Source organism: Equus caballus, chromosome 18, assembly GCF_041296265.1.
Source record: "Equus caballus isolate H_3958 breed thoroughbred chromosome 18, TB-T2T, whole genome shotgun sequence".
NCBI lineage: Eukaryota > Metazoa > Chordata > Mammalia > Perissodactyla > Equidae > Equus > Equus caballus.
Window position 1 is genome coordinate 82,070,827 of NC_091701.1, and position 16,634 is coordinate 82,087,460.

Consider the following 16,634-nt stretch of genomic DNA (forward strand, 5'->3'; position numbering starts at 1 on the left):
TGCTCATTATAGATAATCTGCAAAATTCAAAGAAAAAATTAAATCACCCATAACACCCCTAGGCAATATTTTCAAAGGCCCATGTAACCCCTTTGAATGGTGCAGAGATGTTTAAAATGTTCATTGAAGACTGTTTCCTTTCCTTTCTATTTGGAACAAACCAAGAAGCAGTTTGGGACTCTCTGTGTGGTAGGCAACAGAGTGATTCTATGTCATTTCAAATTCAACTTTTGTCAGTAGTAACTCTCTTCATAGGGACATTTATTTTTGACCACTTTGCAAAGACGTTAAAATGAAAATGTATGAAGAGTCCCAGAAGGTAGTCTGCTTTGAAAAGCTGTTTCCTTGCCTTGGGCATGTTTGGCGGGGTAAAGGTCAAGGAAAGTCACAAGAAAGCCCCAGGGATGTCCATCCAGATGTGCTCAAGATTCTTTCATCTCGTACTGTTTTTGTTGACACCAGCTGTGTTTACCTTAATCCTCCCTGTGAGTTTATATCTTTTTCTTAATAATCTATGAGCAAAGCATAGAAAAGGGGTGTGCGGGCTGGAAAGTAATGGTTGGGGAGCAGGTGGTGGGACAACAGAGCTAAGGAGGGAGAAGTGTCATGAGTAGAAAATTCCTTTTATAAAATGTCAGAGGAACCAGCAGCACGTTTTACAAGACTCTCTCTGACTCTGAGCATCGGTGGGACCTTTGGTTGTTAAACATTATCCAATACCTGAAACAAAGGAATGACGGTATGCTAAATTTCTCACAAGAGTCTCAAAGTGCTTCCCCCAAATGATCTTTTTTGGTAAGAGTAATAGATAACAGACTTGTGCCACTATTTCAAAGGCTTTAGGAATCATAAACATTAAATACAGTCAGCAGATTACATGGAATGCTGGTGTTTTGCATATATGTTTCCAATAAGCAGCACTCCCTATTGGGTCCTAAGTAAGATGTTCTGCCTTAACTCCTCTTTCATTAAAGGTAAGAGTGGGGGCTGACTCGGCACTTTAGTGGATTTCTGAACCCTTCAGTATGTGAAGGGTGGGAAGTAGATGGTTGAAGGAAAATCAGTGTCTCTTGGTCAAAAGGAATATACGAACACATTGACAAGGCAAGAGGGGAGGGTTTAAAAGAGAAAGAAAGGAAAACAAGAACAAAGACAACGAAAGTCCTGAAAATACACTGTCATGGCCAACCATCTGAAGACTCCAATTAAGAAGGCATAAATTGCTTGATGTCTAAATGGTACTTCCTTGGTGGACAATGCCCGTATGTGGCCCCACCTGCAGAAGGCGGCAGTCGGAACCCTGTGTGGAGGTTTATAGACAAAGTGGTGCTGAAGCTGTGATCTACAGGGAAAAACCAAGGGCAACAAAAGCATCAAAGGCAGAGAGGACCCTAGGCGACATCCAGGGTGTTTTCAGCATATTATTATTTCATTTCTCTTTCAAAGGAAGGAAAAATCTTTAATATGAACCCTCAGGGTGGGGGTGGGGTGGGGTGGGGAAAGGAAGGAAAGGTCGTCTCTCGGGAGAGACAGGAGCTCAGCCCGGGGTGATGGGCAAGGCGGAGAGGCTGACTGCCCTGCAGTAACCCGTGGCAACAGCCATTCCCATAACAGCTGTCAGGCAGTGACTTAAATGGATGACCCGAGGGCTGGGTTTGTTTTTATTTGGTTGCTTGTTTTTTAACCCTGATACACGGCTTTGAACACTGAGGGACTCTCTTTTTCGGAAGAAATAAGCTGGCAAATATTTTAGGTTCAGAATGCACCTTTTCTTAAAAACCCAGGGGAAACAATTTCACTTCCAGGAGCACCAAAGAACTGGTAAATATATTACCCTTAAAAGCCCACATCCCCAAATTTAGTGCATGCCTCATGCAAGTACTATCATTCTAATTAATGCTTTCTGCCAGTTTTAAGAAAATAGTGCTGCAAGTGCCGTTTCTCCCTCCTGGTCTAGCTTAGCAGAGCTCTCGGGATCTGAGCCCGAACTCCTCCATCAGCTACGAGCTCTCTAATTGAAGGCAAGTGTGGACCCTCTCCACACCCCACTCTGCACATACACAAAACGAGGGTAGCCCAGGACCCACCTCCTGGCCAGGCCTGAGGACTCAATGCGTCAGTGCAGAAGCACTCAGCAGAGAGCACAGCTCATGACCGATGTCCAGTAAGGGTCAGCTGGCTACTATGACCGTATTTTATCAAATGCAAAATGCCATCCATTGCATGATACATCATTACTTTACATGCCACTAAGGAAGAAAAAGTGATGCCAATAAACATAACACAATGCATTCTTACAGTTTTTTATTTTATACTTTTGCAAAAGCATTAAAACCTATTTGATTTATATTTTATTGTATAGCACTCTTGTGCGTACATTTAAAGGGAAATGTAAGTTAAATAAATAATTTAATGTATCCTAAAACTTTCTAGCAGTAGAATCTGATTCTACTGACTTTTTGTATTATTGAAGCTGTATGTGAAGTCCACTGTTGATCTCACAGAACTCGGTTCTGAGCGGGAGAAAGCACCCCCCTGACAGAACCTCAGCAGGGTTTCCAAAGGGAGCAGAGGGGCCGGCCCCATGGCCCAGTGGTTGCGTTCACCCACTCTGCTTCCACCGCCGAGGGTTTCACTGGCTGGGATCTTGGGCACAGACCCCGCGCCGCTCATCAGGCCATGCAGAGGTGGCGTCCCACACGGCAGAACCAGGGGGACCTACAACTAGAATGTGCAGCTGTGTACTGGGGGCTTTGGGGAGAAGAAGAAGAAGAAAACAGATTGGCAACAGGCAGTAGCTCAGGGCCAATCCTTAAAAGTAATAGATAACCATTTGTTAAAGGAATGGATTAATTGTGGCACTCTCTTTAAAAAAAAAAGGGAGCAGAGAAGGGTAGTGGAAGGGAAGTCTGCGAGGTGGTCACAGGGTGGTTTGGGGCAGAACATAGTGGATGAGGGCTGGGCAGGGGTCAAAATTTGTAATGACATGAGTTGCTGGAGGTTAGTGGTCTTCTCTCAGAACCAATGGGTCTGAACAAGCTGGTGCTAAAATGCTTTACACTTAGCTTGCTCTCTGTGTCACGGTTCGAATAGTTTGCTTTGCCAATCACACTACAGCTTTGCAAGCTGTGGCTTCCATTTTATTTCTGACCCATTGGTATCAACGTCCACGTATTTCCGCCCAACGTCATGCCTTGTGCCCCTAACAGTGCTGGTGACACAGGGCTTCTTACTGCCTCTGGGGTTTCCTTCGCGGTAGCTGGCCCTCATTCTGAAAGTTTCGATACCCGTGTACAGTATTAACAGCCACACCACAACTGCTGTCCAGCTCATGGTGATTTTGATATGCCTCCTGATTTCAGAATTGACAAAATGTGAAAAAACTCTGCGTCTTAGAATCAATGAAATACCCCAATAATTTGATAACAATAAAATCTAATTTTCATCCTGCAGGGTAGAACGAACTATATATTTATGCTCCTATTAATGACCCAGCCAGTTGTGGGAGATAAGTGAAAAGATGTATCATAAAATGACAGCACGAGAACACTTACCCCTGTAGACAAGCCCTTATACCACCTCTATAAACCTAAAGGGGAGTTTTTATTGTTTGTTTTGTTCTGATCCTTATCATTTTAGCATTAATTTTGTTTCCTCAACAATTTCCTACTTTTTCAAATCTGGTCACAGAAGAAATAATCCAAATCATGTGGACAGGAAATGTCAAATGTGTTTTGCCTGTGGAATTGCTGTGTCATGGGATGAAACTAGAAAAGATAAAGACACTCAAAGGTACATTTTTAATTAGATTTTTAAAAATTGGATGGATCTGAACTTCGTTCCGTTGTGACTTTCCAATGACAAAAACTAACAATCTGCACGATGGCGGCTCCAGCAGCAGGTGATTCATCAGGATGCTGACCTTTGGACTCACCGTGATTTCCCAGGAACGGTGAGCACATGTCTGTGTGCATGTCCATTCATGTGCTGTGTGGGGATGCAGGGAGAGAACCAAAAATCCATTTGTAGTGTCAACATTATGCTTTCCTCTGAATGATTACCCAAAAGGTCAGGCTTATAGATAACGGCTACACCGCCTTACGACTGGACCGGATCAAGGAAGAAACTTCACACGTTGCTGGGGCAAGTGAAGCCCTTTGGAGGTCCTACGCGTGAATAGATGTGGGCTTCCGTCCCTCCCACTCCCGATAGGAATTCAAATTAAAATAATGCTAAGTCAGAAAATAAGTGTAAAGAAACCCAACAACGTTCTGATTTCTCCGTGATTATCCTGATCTTTTTTTGAGATATGAAAAATCTGAGTTTTTCTTTTTTAACAAAAGAAACGTGAGCTGCCCCTGCATTGCTAATGTCCTGAGCATATGCTTTGTCTGCCTGCTGGGTGATCCACACTGGGTGGCATCTCGGTTTGCTTCTGGATCAGGAAATGCTCTGCTTTAGGCTGTGCAGAATGGAGACATTTGAGTACAACTGTGAACGTTTCTCGTGTTCATTTGTAAGCAGAATGCCTCCCCCACCCCATCCTCACCCCCTGTCAATGGGTTGTTTCTCAAAGCACAACTCAGATTTTCTTCACTGCAGATTATTCACCCTGTCGGATTTCTTTATCTGAAATTATCCTGGGGAACCTTTGTGTTTGAAGCACAAAATGATATGAAAAGTCAAGTTAAAAAAAAAAGGCAAACCTAAAAGCTGAAGGCAGGCCTTGGAAGCAAGAGAGTCGCTCCTTGAACTCCTCAGGAGCTGATCGAAGAGACAGCCATGAATTGCAACAAAGGCAGAGATCACTCTGCTCTGAAAGCCAGCCAGGGACACTGGAAATGCTCCATTATTTATTTCATTAATTCTGTGATAGCAATCTCTACTGACAAGATTTGCAAATCTAATCATTTATTAATGAAACGTGTCTGGTGGATTGCGCCCAAGACCTTCCTTAGGTCCCAGTCTGTGCGTGGCTGAAGGCCTTTGCTGGCTGCCAGCTTGCTCTCTTGCCACAGTATGACATTGGGATTTCCAAGGTCCTCACCAGGGACTTTCTCTCTGAGCTCACAGGCATACTCAAACAAGGCTGCCAGGCACAGCCCTGCACTAAGGACCAGCGTGACGGCCACTCTCCAGGATGAGTCTAGCAAACACAGTTACTTCTGTCCACGGAAAGCACCCTCTGAGAATCCCCACACAGTGTGTGTGGTGTTAAATCATGGTGCAGCAGGAAGGAACCCTTCAAGCCGTGCGTGCCTTGTGGCTGCTCACCCTGATGCAGAGAAGGCTTATCCTGACTCTTGACTAAGACATCGATTTTTCCTGGAAATTTCACCATGGTTTCAGATATTTCCAAAATCTCAGCCTGTTTCCTTGGCAACCATCTAAGCTGCATCCCGTATAAACCAATGTGGCGTGATTCATCCGCACACAGCGAAGGAGCAACCACCCAACTTACAGGCTTCCTAAAGATTTCCTGGAAAGAGATCCCTGACCTGAGCTGTTTCACAGGCGCTGTTGTTGGTATTTCACAGAGGGCAGCTAAAAAAATGATAAATGTCCCTTAACCGGGTGCATGGGGAGCAACAGCGTTTGTGGAGATAATGAAATGCAGAAGTGAAAACCCCTCGGCAAAGCCCCTTCAGATGTGCCTAAGCTCTGTTCATTAATCTGTGATAATTAGACTTATTTGCAGAGGTTAACAGCAGTGGCACGTAGTAATTAAGCACTTGCTTTCTACCAGAGGGATCGAAAATGCTTCTCACGTGGTGCATGTCCAGTCTGCAGGACATTTTCTGTTTGCCTCACCACTCAGCTTTCCTGTTAGAGAAAGAAATCGTGTTCTCCACAGCCACGACCAGACAGTGCCTCCTGTACTGAGCGGCAAGGCCGGCCTTTCAGTGGAAGCCCTGCCCGGCTAGTGACCGGGGAAGAAGCAACGCCTCCATCACTGACTGGTTGCATCAACTCAGGCATGCTGTCAAATCCTCTTACCTCAGTTTCCCCATCTGTAAAATAGGGATAAAAATACCTTTTCTGTTGTTGTGATGATTTAATAATGGTGATGACGATAGCTAACACTCACTGAATGTTTACCGTTTGCCATACACTGTTCCAAGCCCCTTACTTATACCCATTAAATCTCATTTTATAGATGAAGAAGTCAGAGCACAAGAGGCTGAGTGCCTTGCCCAAGGCCAGGCTTTGGGAGCAAATAACTTAATTATCTTTGGGACATCAGTCCCTTGCGAGCAAACTTCCCAAAAACGGGCACAGACTCACTGTTTTGAAAAATATGTTTTCCCTCTTTCCTCTAGAATAAGAATAGTATTTATTCTTGGCAACATCCTGTGGGCTAGGCTGGGTATAGTGGCATAATCCTATCTGTGAAGGAATCCATTAACAGAGAATTATTGAAATGTAGAAAGGAGACGTTCCGCTTCTCAGTTGTAGTAATTGCACTAAGTGAGGAAATAGATGCCAAGCTCTTAGTGTGGTGCTCTGTGCTCACTATGTGCTCAATAAACAGTTGCTATCACTACAGAAGCGAATGGAAGAAGGACAGCACAAAGTTGAGCCAGGTTTGTAATGTCACATGTGAACACAAATGTGGACACACTCAGGATTGGGGTCATCCCAAAGTTCATACACAGTGGACTGTGATCTATTTCAGTCAGAAAGTAGCCAGGTTGTTTACAGTATTAAGAGGGAAGAAGGGGCCAGTCCAGGTTTCCTAGTGGTTAAGCTCACCACGCTCTACTTTGGCAGCCCAGCTTCAGTTCCTGGGCATTGACGTACACCACTCATCTGTCAGTAGCCATGCTTTGGTGGCAGCTCACATGCAAAAAGAGCAAAAAGAGGAAGATTGGCAGCAGATGTTAGCTCAAGGCCTACTTTCCTTAGCAAAAAAGAAAAAAAGGAGCAAGGAATGAGACTGGACCCCTATCTTCCACCACACACAAAACTCAACTCAAAGTGGATGAAAGACTTGACTGTGAGACCTAAAATCATAAAACTCCTAGAAGAAAACAGGTGGTAAGCTCCATGACATTGGTCTTGGTGATGATTTTTTGGATTTGAAACCAAAAATGAAGGCAACAAACGCAAAAATAAACAAGTGGGACTACGTCAAACTAGAAAGCTTTTGCACAGCAAAGGAAACCATCAACAAAATGAAAAGGCAATCTACTAACTGGGAGAAAATATTGAAAATCACGTATCCAATAAGGGGTTAATATCCAAAATATACAAGGAACTCATACAACTCAATAGCAAAATAACCCCCACAAATTGGGTTCAATTAAAAAATGAGCGAAGGACCTCAATAGACCTCTTACCAATGAAGACATACATATGGCCAACAGGTACATGAAAAGATGTTCAATATCACTAATAATCAGGGAAATGCAAATCAAAACCACAAGAGACATCACCTCACCACAGTTAGGATGTCTATTATCAAAAAGATGAGAGATAGCAAATGCTGACAAGGGTACGGAGAAAAGGGAACCCTTGTGCACTGTCGAGGGAATACAAATTGGTGCGGCCATTGTGGAAAGCAGTATGAAGGTTCCTCAAAAAATTAAAAATAGAACTACCATATGATCCAGCAATTCCATTTCTGGGTATTTATCCAAAGGAAACAGAATCACTCTCTCAAAGAAATGTCTGTACTCCCCTGTTAATTGCGGCATTATTCCCAATAGCCAAGGTGTGGAAACAACCCAGGTGTCAACTGACACATGAGTGGATAAAAAAAAATGTGGTATATGTATACAATGGAATATTATTCAGCCTTAAAAAAAGAAGGAAAGCCAGTCATATGTGATATATATAAAATTGGAGGGCATTATGCTAGGTGAAATAAGTCAGACAAAGAAACAAATGCCACATGGTATGACTTATATGTGAAATCTAAAAAAATAAAGCAAGCTGAATTCATAGAAACAGAGTGGAATGGTGGTTTCCAGGGGCTGGGCGTCGGGAGAAGTAGGGAGGGGTGGGTAAAAGGGCACAAACTTTCAGTTAGAAGATGAGCAAGGGCTGAGGATCTAATGTGCGACACGGTGACTATAGTCGATCATGCTGCATTGTAGAATCGAAATTTGCTAGGAAAATAGAACTTAACGGTTCTCACCAAAAAAAAAAAAAAAGGTAAATATGTGAGGTGATGGACGTGTTAACCAACTCGATGGTGGGAATCCCTTCACGACGGGTACGTCTATCAAATCATCACACTGTACTCTTTACATAGACTGCAATTTTATTTGTCAATTATACTCAATAAAGCTGGAGAGAAAAAAGAGGGAGGGAGGGCGATGAGGACGGAGAAACAGGAAACACACCTTAAAAAAGTAGCCAAACTTCCTAGTCCTCGAATCCTGGAAAGTGGAGTTTAAAGAAGGTCTGAGGTCCTAATGGGGAGGGGTGTTCCTGTTTTTGAAGATCTTACTAGACCAAGTCAGAAAGTAATAATGGGATTATAGCTGCTTTGCCCCAAGATAGGTTCGTTTTCTGGAATATTCCAGGATAGCCTCACTGTGTGTCCTTGCTCTTTGTGTGCTGCGTTGAAGGCTTAGCATCTTTCCCACAGGCCCTCTGGAAGGAGGATCTCAGCAGAGAAGCCTAAGCCCAGAGCGGGGGCTTGGCTGGTTTTCCATACGCAGCTGGTCCCTTCATTAGCAGTTCCTGACTCCTCTCTTTGCACGACTCTGCACACGGGCAGCTTGGCACTTGTTTTTGCAAATCCTCTTTTTTACTTCTTTCTGGCTTTTGAAAGACAAGCACTGACACTTTCCAAAGAGAAAGAAAACCGCTTCCAGCACTAAGGGAAGACTCTAAAGAGCCCTACAGACGATGCGGGACGTAGATCTCGTTCACCGGGCAGCCATCCCACACCTGCCTGCAGCCTGTGAGGAGAGAGGCTGTCCCCAGTCTGCCCTCGGCGTGCCCAAACCTCGCTCTGCCTTCTGACCCGATGCTCTCCTGCGAGATCCACCTCATGGGGCTTGTGGGGCCGACAGAGTTACAGAAAACAGGGCCACACCGACACCAACGCAGCCTGGTTGCTTCAGCATTTTTACGGGGAGCCAGGGGATTTTCCAAACTGGCAACCAATGTCATATTTCGCTGGGGTTTTCCATTCACACACTAAAAGGAGACATGAGATTTAACTAAGAATTCGTTCAAGATTAGACCTTACGACGCCATTCCGTGGTCATGAATGAACTCTAGGTAGCGGGCCTTGTAAACAACATTTACAAATCTCTTCTGACGGTCAGCTCTCCCGCCCGCACGGGGCTCTCTCCCCGTTCCTTTCCTTGACTGGACCAGACACAATGTGAGTTCCGGCCCTTCCCTGCTCTCTAACCTTTCTTCTCGCGGGATAGCCCTTTCCCCCAGTTTATGACGGTGATCCCACGATGCAAAATAGATCTCTATAGCCCGAGCCACACAGATAAGTTTCTACGTGCGATTATTAAAGTGCTTGTGCGTTTGGGGTTTGAATTAAGAGAATCTAAGCTGGAAGGACAAAGATTAAAAGAGATAGAAAAAGATTCCTCTTGTTAAAGTAAATTAATTAGTTGGATTTATATGAGGAGACAGAAGGGAGGAAGCCAGGCTGTGTCCCATATTAATAACTCACTTGGGAGAAGCCAGATTGGATTGAAAGCAGAAGACAAGGAGGGTGGGGGCCGCCGTGCCACCTCATAAGAGAAGTGGCCTCGGTCTTCCTCTCTTTGCACTCCACGACCCCTGCCTACACAAACACACATCCTCATTCCTGACATGAAATGATGTCATCTTTCTTTTCGACTCACCAACCAGACTGCATTAATCCCCTGCAGCGTGAGGGCCAGCAGGAGGCCGCTTAAGGGACTGCAGGCCTGTGAATAAATGATGACCTAGTGGTCGGGGTGGCGGTCTCCATACATTCAGGATGCATTAAAGCAATTAGCTGGGAGAAGAGTGAGAGCACAATTCCCAGGCCCCAAGAAGGACGAGACCACGCCTGGACAGGTGAGGAGCCCAACAGCCTAGGGCTGGTAAGAGCCACTTAGCAAAATGGCTGCACACGGAAGGAGCATGGAGTTCACCCCTGTTGACTTTATTTGAGACTAGTGCCATTTAGGGGTGATTTCCGGATCATGGGATCTATGAAAATAATTACTTTTGCAAATCAGTGTACACAACCAGCCTTGCCACAGATGATTTCAAATCATGGTTTGCAAACTGGTGTCCCACTGGCTGAATCTGGCCCATGGATGCTTTTTGCTTGGCCAGACCATTCACTTTGAGCCAATATTAAAAATCAAGAGACTTCACAAAAACTGGCAAGTCTGAAGACGCTGCATTGGCGTTCCTGCATGACGCCAATCTGCTGAAGCTGAGTACCAGCTTTTCTCTTACACCGGTCATGTTCTCTCCAGTTTGCCACAGTCCTCACCACTCCCTACTGCCTTACTCCCAACCCACTTCACTCATTTGCATCTACCTGGGTTCCTGTAGGCATTTGAGTTTGTGACCTCTACTTTAAATGACTTCCAAGTTAGGTTCAACCAGAAGTAAAAGGTTAAATTCTAGAGCCCCTAAGCACAGTTGGCATGTGGCTACTTCTCAATTCCTGCTCCTGAAATGTTTGCCTCTAGCCTTGCGTGGGAGCCTAGAATAAACATGCCCACAACTCTTTGTGAGGCTCTACCTTCAGAGATGCAGAGACGTGTCTGGAACACACACTCAGCTATTTCAACCTGGTCAGGCTTGGTGGCTGTGAAGTGGCAATTAGAACAAAGGGGGATCTGAACACGAGTTTAAATTCAGTGGCAACTGTGGATCTGGGCAGTACCGATGCTCACCAGAATAAGGACAGTCAAAAATGTCACAAGCTAAATAAAATGCCAGCCAAGCAGCCTCGAGATCCAGAAACTGCTTGGCATATTTTGTGACACTCACTTCACACTAGACCGAGATGTGAGAAACAGCCCCTAACATAGGAGACCCGCCTAGCGAGGTCCACGTTCTGACTTCCCTGAATAGGTGCCAGCCTCCTTCTGCAACGTTCCCCGCTTGCTCAAGTCAATAGAGCTTTTTTGAGATTTTTTCCCCTTTTTCTTTTTTTCACATATGCCTCCCATTGGAAATATCATTTAAAGACAAAAGAAAGGGCTCCAATGACTTAGGGAAACCAAATCCTGGGTCTTCTGCGACACCTCCTCCTCCTTGCCACCCTCCTCCAAACCCTTGGATGCTTTTCGCACTCCTTGCTTTTAATCTCTCTTCTTCTCCTTCCGATTACTCAGCCCAAATGGGAATGAAGTGCTAAGTGGCTGCTCCACGCTCCCTCAGCCGGGCCACACTTTGGTGCTCCTAAAAGGCATCTTCCAGCCTGCTCTTGACACAGAGCCCTGTGTCAGCAATCCCTGTGCTTGAAACTAGAGGACAAGGCATGCTTTTAAAAGATGGCTGAGGAACTGGGTGACGACAGTGCCCCAGAAGAGCCTGTAACAATCTGCAGTCAAAAGTACCTGGCACAGGATGCGCAAATGACTAATTCAGACGTCGTTGACATGCGGAATTAACCCTGACTTACTTCATGCTCCTCCACCCCAGGCCCCTGACACTTGCTTCTCTGCAGGCTGGAGTTGGCTGGAGTCACTCAGGTGTGCATTTTAATCCCTCTGGGAAACTTCTTCTGCTCTATTTGGATCGCAGACAGTCGGGGCAATTGGATAAGCTTATGCTCACCGCCCTGGAAGGGGTGTCATGGAAGCCGATAGGCGCCCTTGGGGCGTCAGCCACACCATGGAAATGACCACCAAGTGTCCTTCCGCTAATATCAAAAGCCAGACACCGAGCACCTTGGGATTTAAAAGAAATCCCAAGAAAGAAAATGTCCCTCTTTCTAGTTTCACAACACTCATTTTTCTTAATGAGGCTCCTTCTTTCCAACTTCTTTACTCACACCACCACCAGCAGTAACGTCAACCTCCTTCACTCCATCAAAAAAATGAAAATCATCTTTCTAACTCGGCTCTTGGAAGGCAGGCAGAAGCAAGCGCCCCTACCTGCTTAAGGGTAGCCTCCTCTCCCATCTCACAGGACATCACAGACAGTGGTGTGAGCTCCTCCTCGCATCCCAGGCACAGAGCCACACAGGTCCCGGGAGCTGGTTCACACCTGAGTTGCACTGCGGGCCTTTCTCCCTCACGAGCCCGATGGGACGCATTGTGTTCCTGCTCAGGGAAACACGTGCACAGGTTCAGGGCAAGCGGAAAGGAAGATGTGAGCACGCCTATGTAGAGTGTGTTTCTTGGTTGTGGTTTAAAATAAGTACTGTGTGTCTTAAAGGCAACATCATGAAAGAAAATAGTACACTCCAAAGCTAAAGAAAATCTCAGTTTTGCCTTAAGAAACTTGTTCTTGTCACTATGGTCAAGTAATTTCTACAAAAATTCTCTCAACGTTGTCCAGTAGAACTTTCTGTATTGATGGAAATGTTCTGTATCTGCATTGTCCACATGATAGCCACTAGCCACATGTGGCCCCTGAGTGCTGGAGTCGTGACTGGCATGACTGAGGAAGTGCGTTAACTTCAGCTGATTTGAATTTAAACAGCCACGTGTGGCTAATGGCTCCTGTACTGGATGCTGCAAGGCTGGATGTCAAGACAGCCTATTGCCTGCTCCATTTTCTTTTTTGACCAGTCTTATGTATATCTAACGCTGAACTCTTCCTCCAGAAAGTCTTTCTGTTTCATTGACGATGAGGGAGGAAGGAAGCAGACACGGGATGAAGCCCCCTCCAGGCGCCATGGCTGGGAAAGGTGCTTCCACGGGTGAACCTCAGGGACGTGTGGCTGGAACACTACAGCTCTGCTCTAATGACGTTATCCCCACTTTACAGCTGAGGAATCCAAAGGCGAGGAATTTGGTAAATCGCCTAAAGTCACAAGATGAACAGCTGGTGGGAGTGGAACCCGAGTCTGTGGATCCAGTCCAGGAGTGTTTCCATTATAAATAAGTCGTGTTATTCCCAGTGCTATCCCCCTTCACAGAGGGGGAAAAAGTCATTAATTACGGAAGAAAGTCCAGGAGTGAGTGGGAGGCATGCAGTGTGAGGTCTTCAGCTGCAAGCTTCTTTCAGATCCAGGCACACGCCGGAAGAACTCGACGAAGGAGCATCCGGTGGTGCGACAGGCAGGTCTGAAACGACAGGTCTGAGGTCGCTCTTACTGCGATTGAAATGTCCGAGGGGTACGTTAGACAACGACAGTGTCCAGAGCAAGAAATCTGGAACACTTCCAAAACGAAACATCCTAAGAGTCGGGGAGAAAGCACCCTTCATCCGAAATAACTCAGTGCTTGACTCTGGGGGAAAGTGGGAGAATTACCAGGGTTGGGGAGCGTTGAGAGAGGTGTTTTTCTCTTCCCAGGCTACAGCTGGAACCGCTGGCCACAGCACTAACCAGGAGGGTGGTGAGGAGAAAGCTTTTCTCTGCTGGTAGCCGTTCACCCAAGGAGTTTCCTAGAAGGTGGCGTTGGTTGTAATTAGAGCCTCGTCTCTAAGAGGGTTTGTCTCAATTCCCAGTCCTGCAAATGCAGCTGGTGGCTGGGAAGCTGCCGCCTGGCATTCTCTCCAGAGAGAGTCTCAGCTGCTCCCGCCGCCTCCACTCCTCCCCGGCTTTGCTTTCCCAGGGTCCGGGCTGCCAGTGGGGGAGGGGTCGGCGGCGCTGGGCCTGGAAGGAGGCAGGGACAGGCGCAGGCGGCTTTCACAGCGTGGGTCTGCCCTGCCCGGGAGGCCGACTTCAGTGACTCCCGGTCCCTTGCTGGCTGTTCACTTTCTACGCCAATGGGCTCCGAGGTGACAAGTTCAATCCCCAGTTCTGTCAAACCTGCGTTTTCTTCCTGACCTACTTTCCCACTCGGCAGTGTTGGAACAAAGCCTCGCTCTGTTCCCTGTTTAGACCCATCCTTTGCCTGAGCTGGTGCAGAAGCCCAGGCCTTTGCCAGCCTCTTTGCCTTGAATCCCTGACAAGTGTTGATGGGAAAAGAAAAAAAGAGAAAGAAAAAAAAATCCTCTCGTAAAACAGAGTTCAGCTCTCCCCCAGAAGCCCAGATTGCAGCAGGAGTAAACGCTCCTGTAGGTAAGGAAAGAAACCAAAAGGCCGCTCTCGTCCGTTCCCATCTCTCTCCTCACCCCCCACCCCGACCCCCCAGGAACCGTGAGAAGTGAGAAGCGACCGAGGCAGCGCCGGGACACCCCTGACCGCAGGAGCATCAAAGAGGCTGCTGCTGCTGCCCAGCCAGCCCAGGGACCGTCCGTGGGTCTGGCACCACCACGGGTTTCTCGGGCTCATGGCCACAGGGTGACAGGGTGACGAGGAGCCAGTGAGCGGCGCACATGGAGACCCTTTGTGACCCGTGGAGCTGATGTCAGATCTGCAAATAAACGTAGGCTAACCCGACACAGAAGAGGTGAGCGGTGCAGAGCGACCAGCTCTTAGCCCTCCTCCAGCCTCGCCCGGCTGTGTGGCAGCACTCTTCTGTGTGCGCCACACACGCCAAGTGCTCATTTGTCCTGAGACCTACGAGACAGGTACTGTCACCTGCCATGTCATAGATGAGGAGGTCCAGGGTCGCGCCCGGCCACTGGGTCGGCTGGGATGTGCACCCGCGCATCTGCCCAGAGCCTGCGGCCACGTGCACCTCCTCCCCGCACGCTCTCTCTCCCCATCTCCATCTCAAGCACTAAGGACGCTCAGCCTGTGTGTCCTCTCCGGTGCTCTGGCAGCCCTCGCCTCCTGCTCCCCCAAACCCGGACCAAGACCACTCTGGCCCCCTTCCTCCACACGAGCCTGAAGCAACATCCTCCCTACTTCAGTGATCCCTTGAGTTTCTTCTTGTAAGAACATCTGGGCAAGCGTGTCCCAAATGCCACCTCCTGGACAGCCGCTGTGCCGGGCCCACGAGGGCCACACTGAGTGACGCCCTCCAGTCCCGCCGTCTCTCCTAGACCGGGTGGCCATCCTGTCTGTCCTGTTCGAGGGTGGTGAGAGGGAATCTGCTGGTGGATTCCGGCCAAGTTTCCTCTCAGTTAGAAGGAGAGCCATCCACAAAGAAAATGTTTGGGTTGCACCCTCCTTCCTCCTCATCTGCAGCTATGTGAGCACGCAGCTGGGAGCGGTTGCATCTCTCTTGCAACCATGAGGGAATTCGCCGCTGACACACTAAGGATAAAAACGTGGAAAGAAAAGCACCGGAACTTGGCCTCGTCACTGACCTGCTGCGCCAGCCATGGAACTGCTGACTTTCAGATTTACCTTTTGATAAAAACTCCTTAACTTACGTTGTCAACCAGCCATTACATAGGTTTTCTGTTACTTGCAGCCAAAAGCACCTGACTGATGGGGGGGCCTCAGCAGCCGTCTAGAAGAGCGCTCGCCGACCCCCTGGCTCGCACGTCCCTGCTTCTCTCCCCAGAGCTCCAGGAAAGATAACCAGCCGTCATCCTGCCCCACTTCCCAGCCTTCACCATCGCTACTCCATCTGCGGGGGAGCCTCTCCCAGCCATCTTCACAAGGCTGCTTTCATCTCTTCACCCACCTCAAAGTCACCATGACAGAGAGAAGTCACCCGACCACCCAAGCTGAGGGCCACCCTGTAACTCTCTGTCCCGTACACGGTGCGTTTCCTTCACAGAATGTCTTACTCTACATAAGTATCTCAATCGCTTCTTTAAAATACCTCCACACTCAACAGTTTGTCTTACTCGCTCACCCAGAACGTAGCCTGGCTCACAGCAAGAGTCCAGACATTGGTGTGCGCTCTCCTGCCGTGTTTGTTACAGTGTCTCAGGGGGTCCTCCTCCCCGTCTTCCTCCTCCGCCCCTTCTTTTCTTCCTTCTTCTCCTCCTTATCTTCTTCCTCCTCCTCCTCTTTCTTTTTTACCTCCTCTTCCAGTCTTCTTCCTTCGAATCTGACTGAAGCACTTTATGCCTCAGTTGATGGCACGGAGGAGCCCTTTTCCAAATTCCTCCTCCCCAATTGTTGGTGTCGCTGCCTGTGTTCCACAGCTGAAATCCCAGTCTGATCATCCCCAGTGAGCCTCAGTTTTTAGGGTTTCATTGTAAATTGGGATGCTTTGGTGGAATGACAATGTGAGAATGTTTTTAAGCTTCTTGTGTTCATTTCACTGTATCATTATGGTGGTTTTCAGTCTTTCAGACATTTTAATCTATGCTTAATTATGCTCATTCCCAGAGGCTCCTTAAAACCAAATGACACAATTTTTTTAATCAAATAAATAATACACACGAGGCCTGCTAAGACTTGATAGAGCCTGTCTGCAGCTGAAGGGAGTGATTTTATCAGAGGGGCTGAGAAACAGGGGTGTGGGAGAGGCATCACCTTCTCCTCTGGTGTTTCTAGCCACTCAAGAAAAATCTTCAAAGCCTGGGAAGCTAGAGTCTTTGCCAACCCTGTACCCCACGTAGGCTCTCCTCTCAGCCGGGGTGGAATCTGCAAACCTGATTGTTCTCAGTGATCAGTTTGCTGTGCAGAAGGATAACTGGGGTTCGTCTTCCTTCCAAAGGAGGCAACATGGAGTCCATCTGGCTGCTTTGGGGAAAGGAGA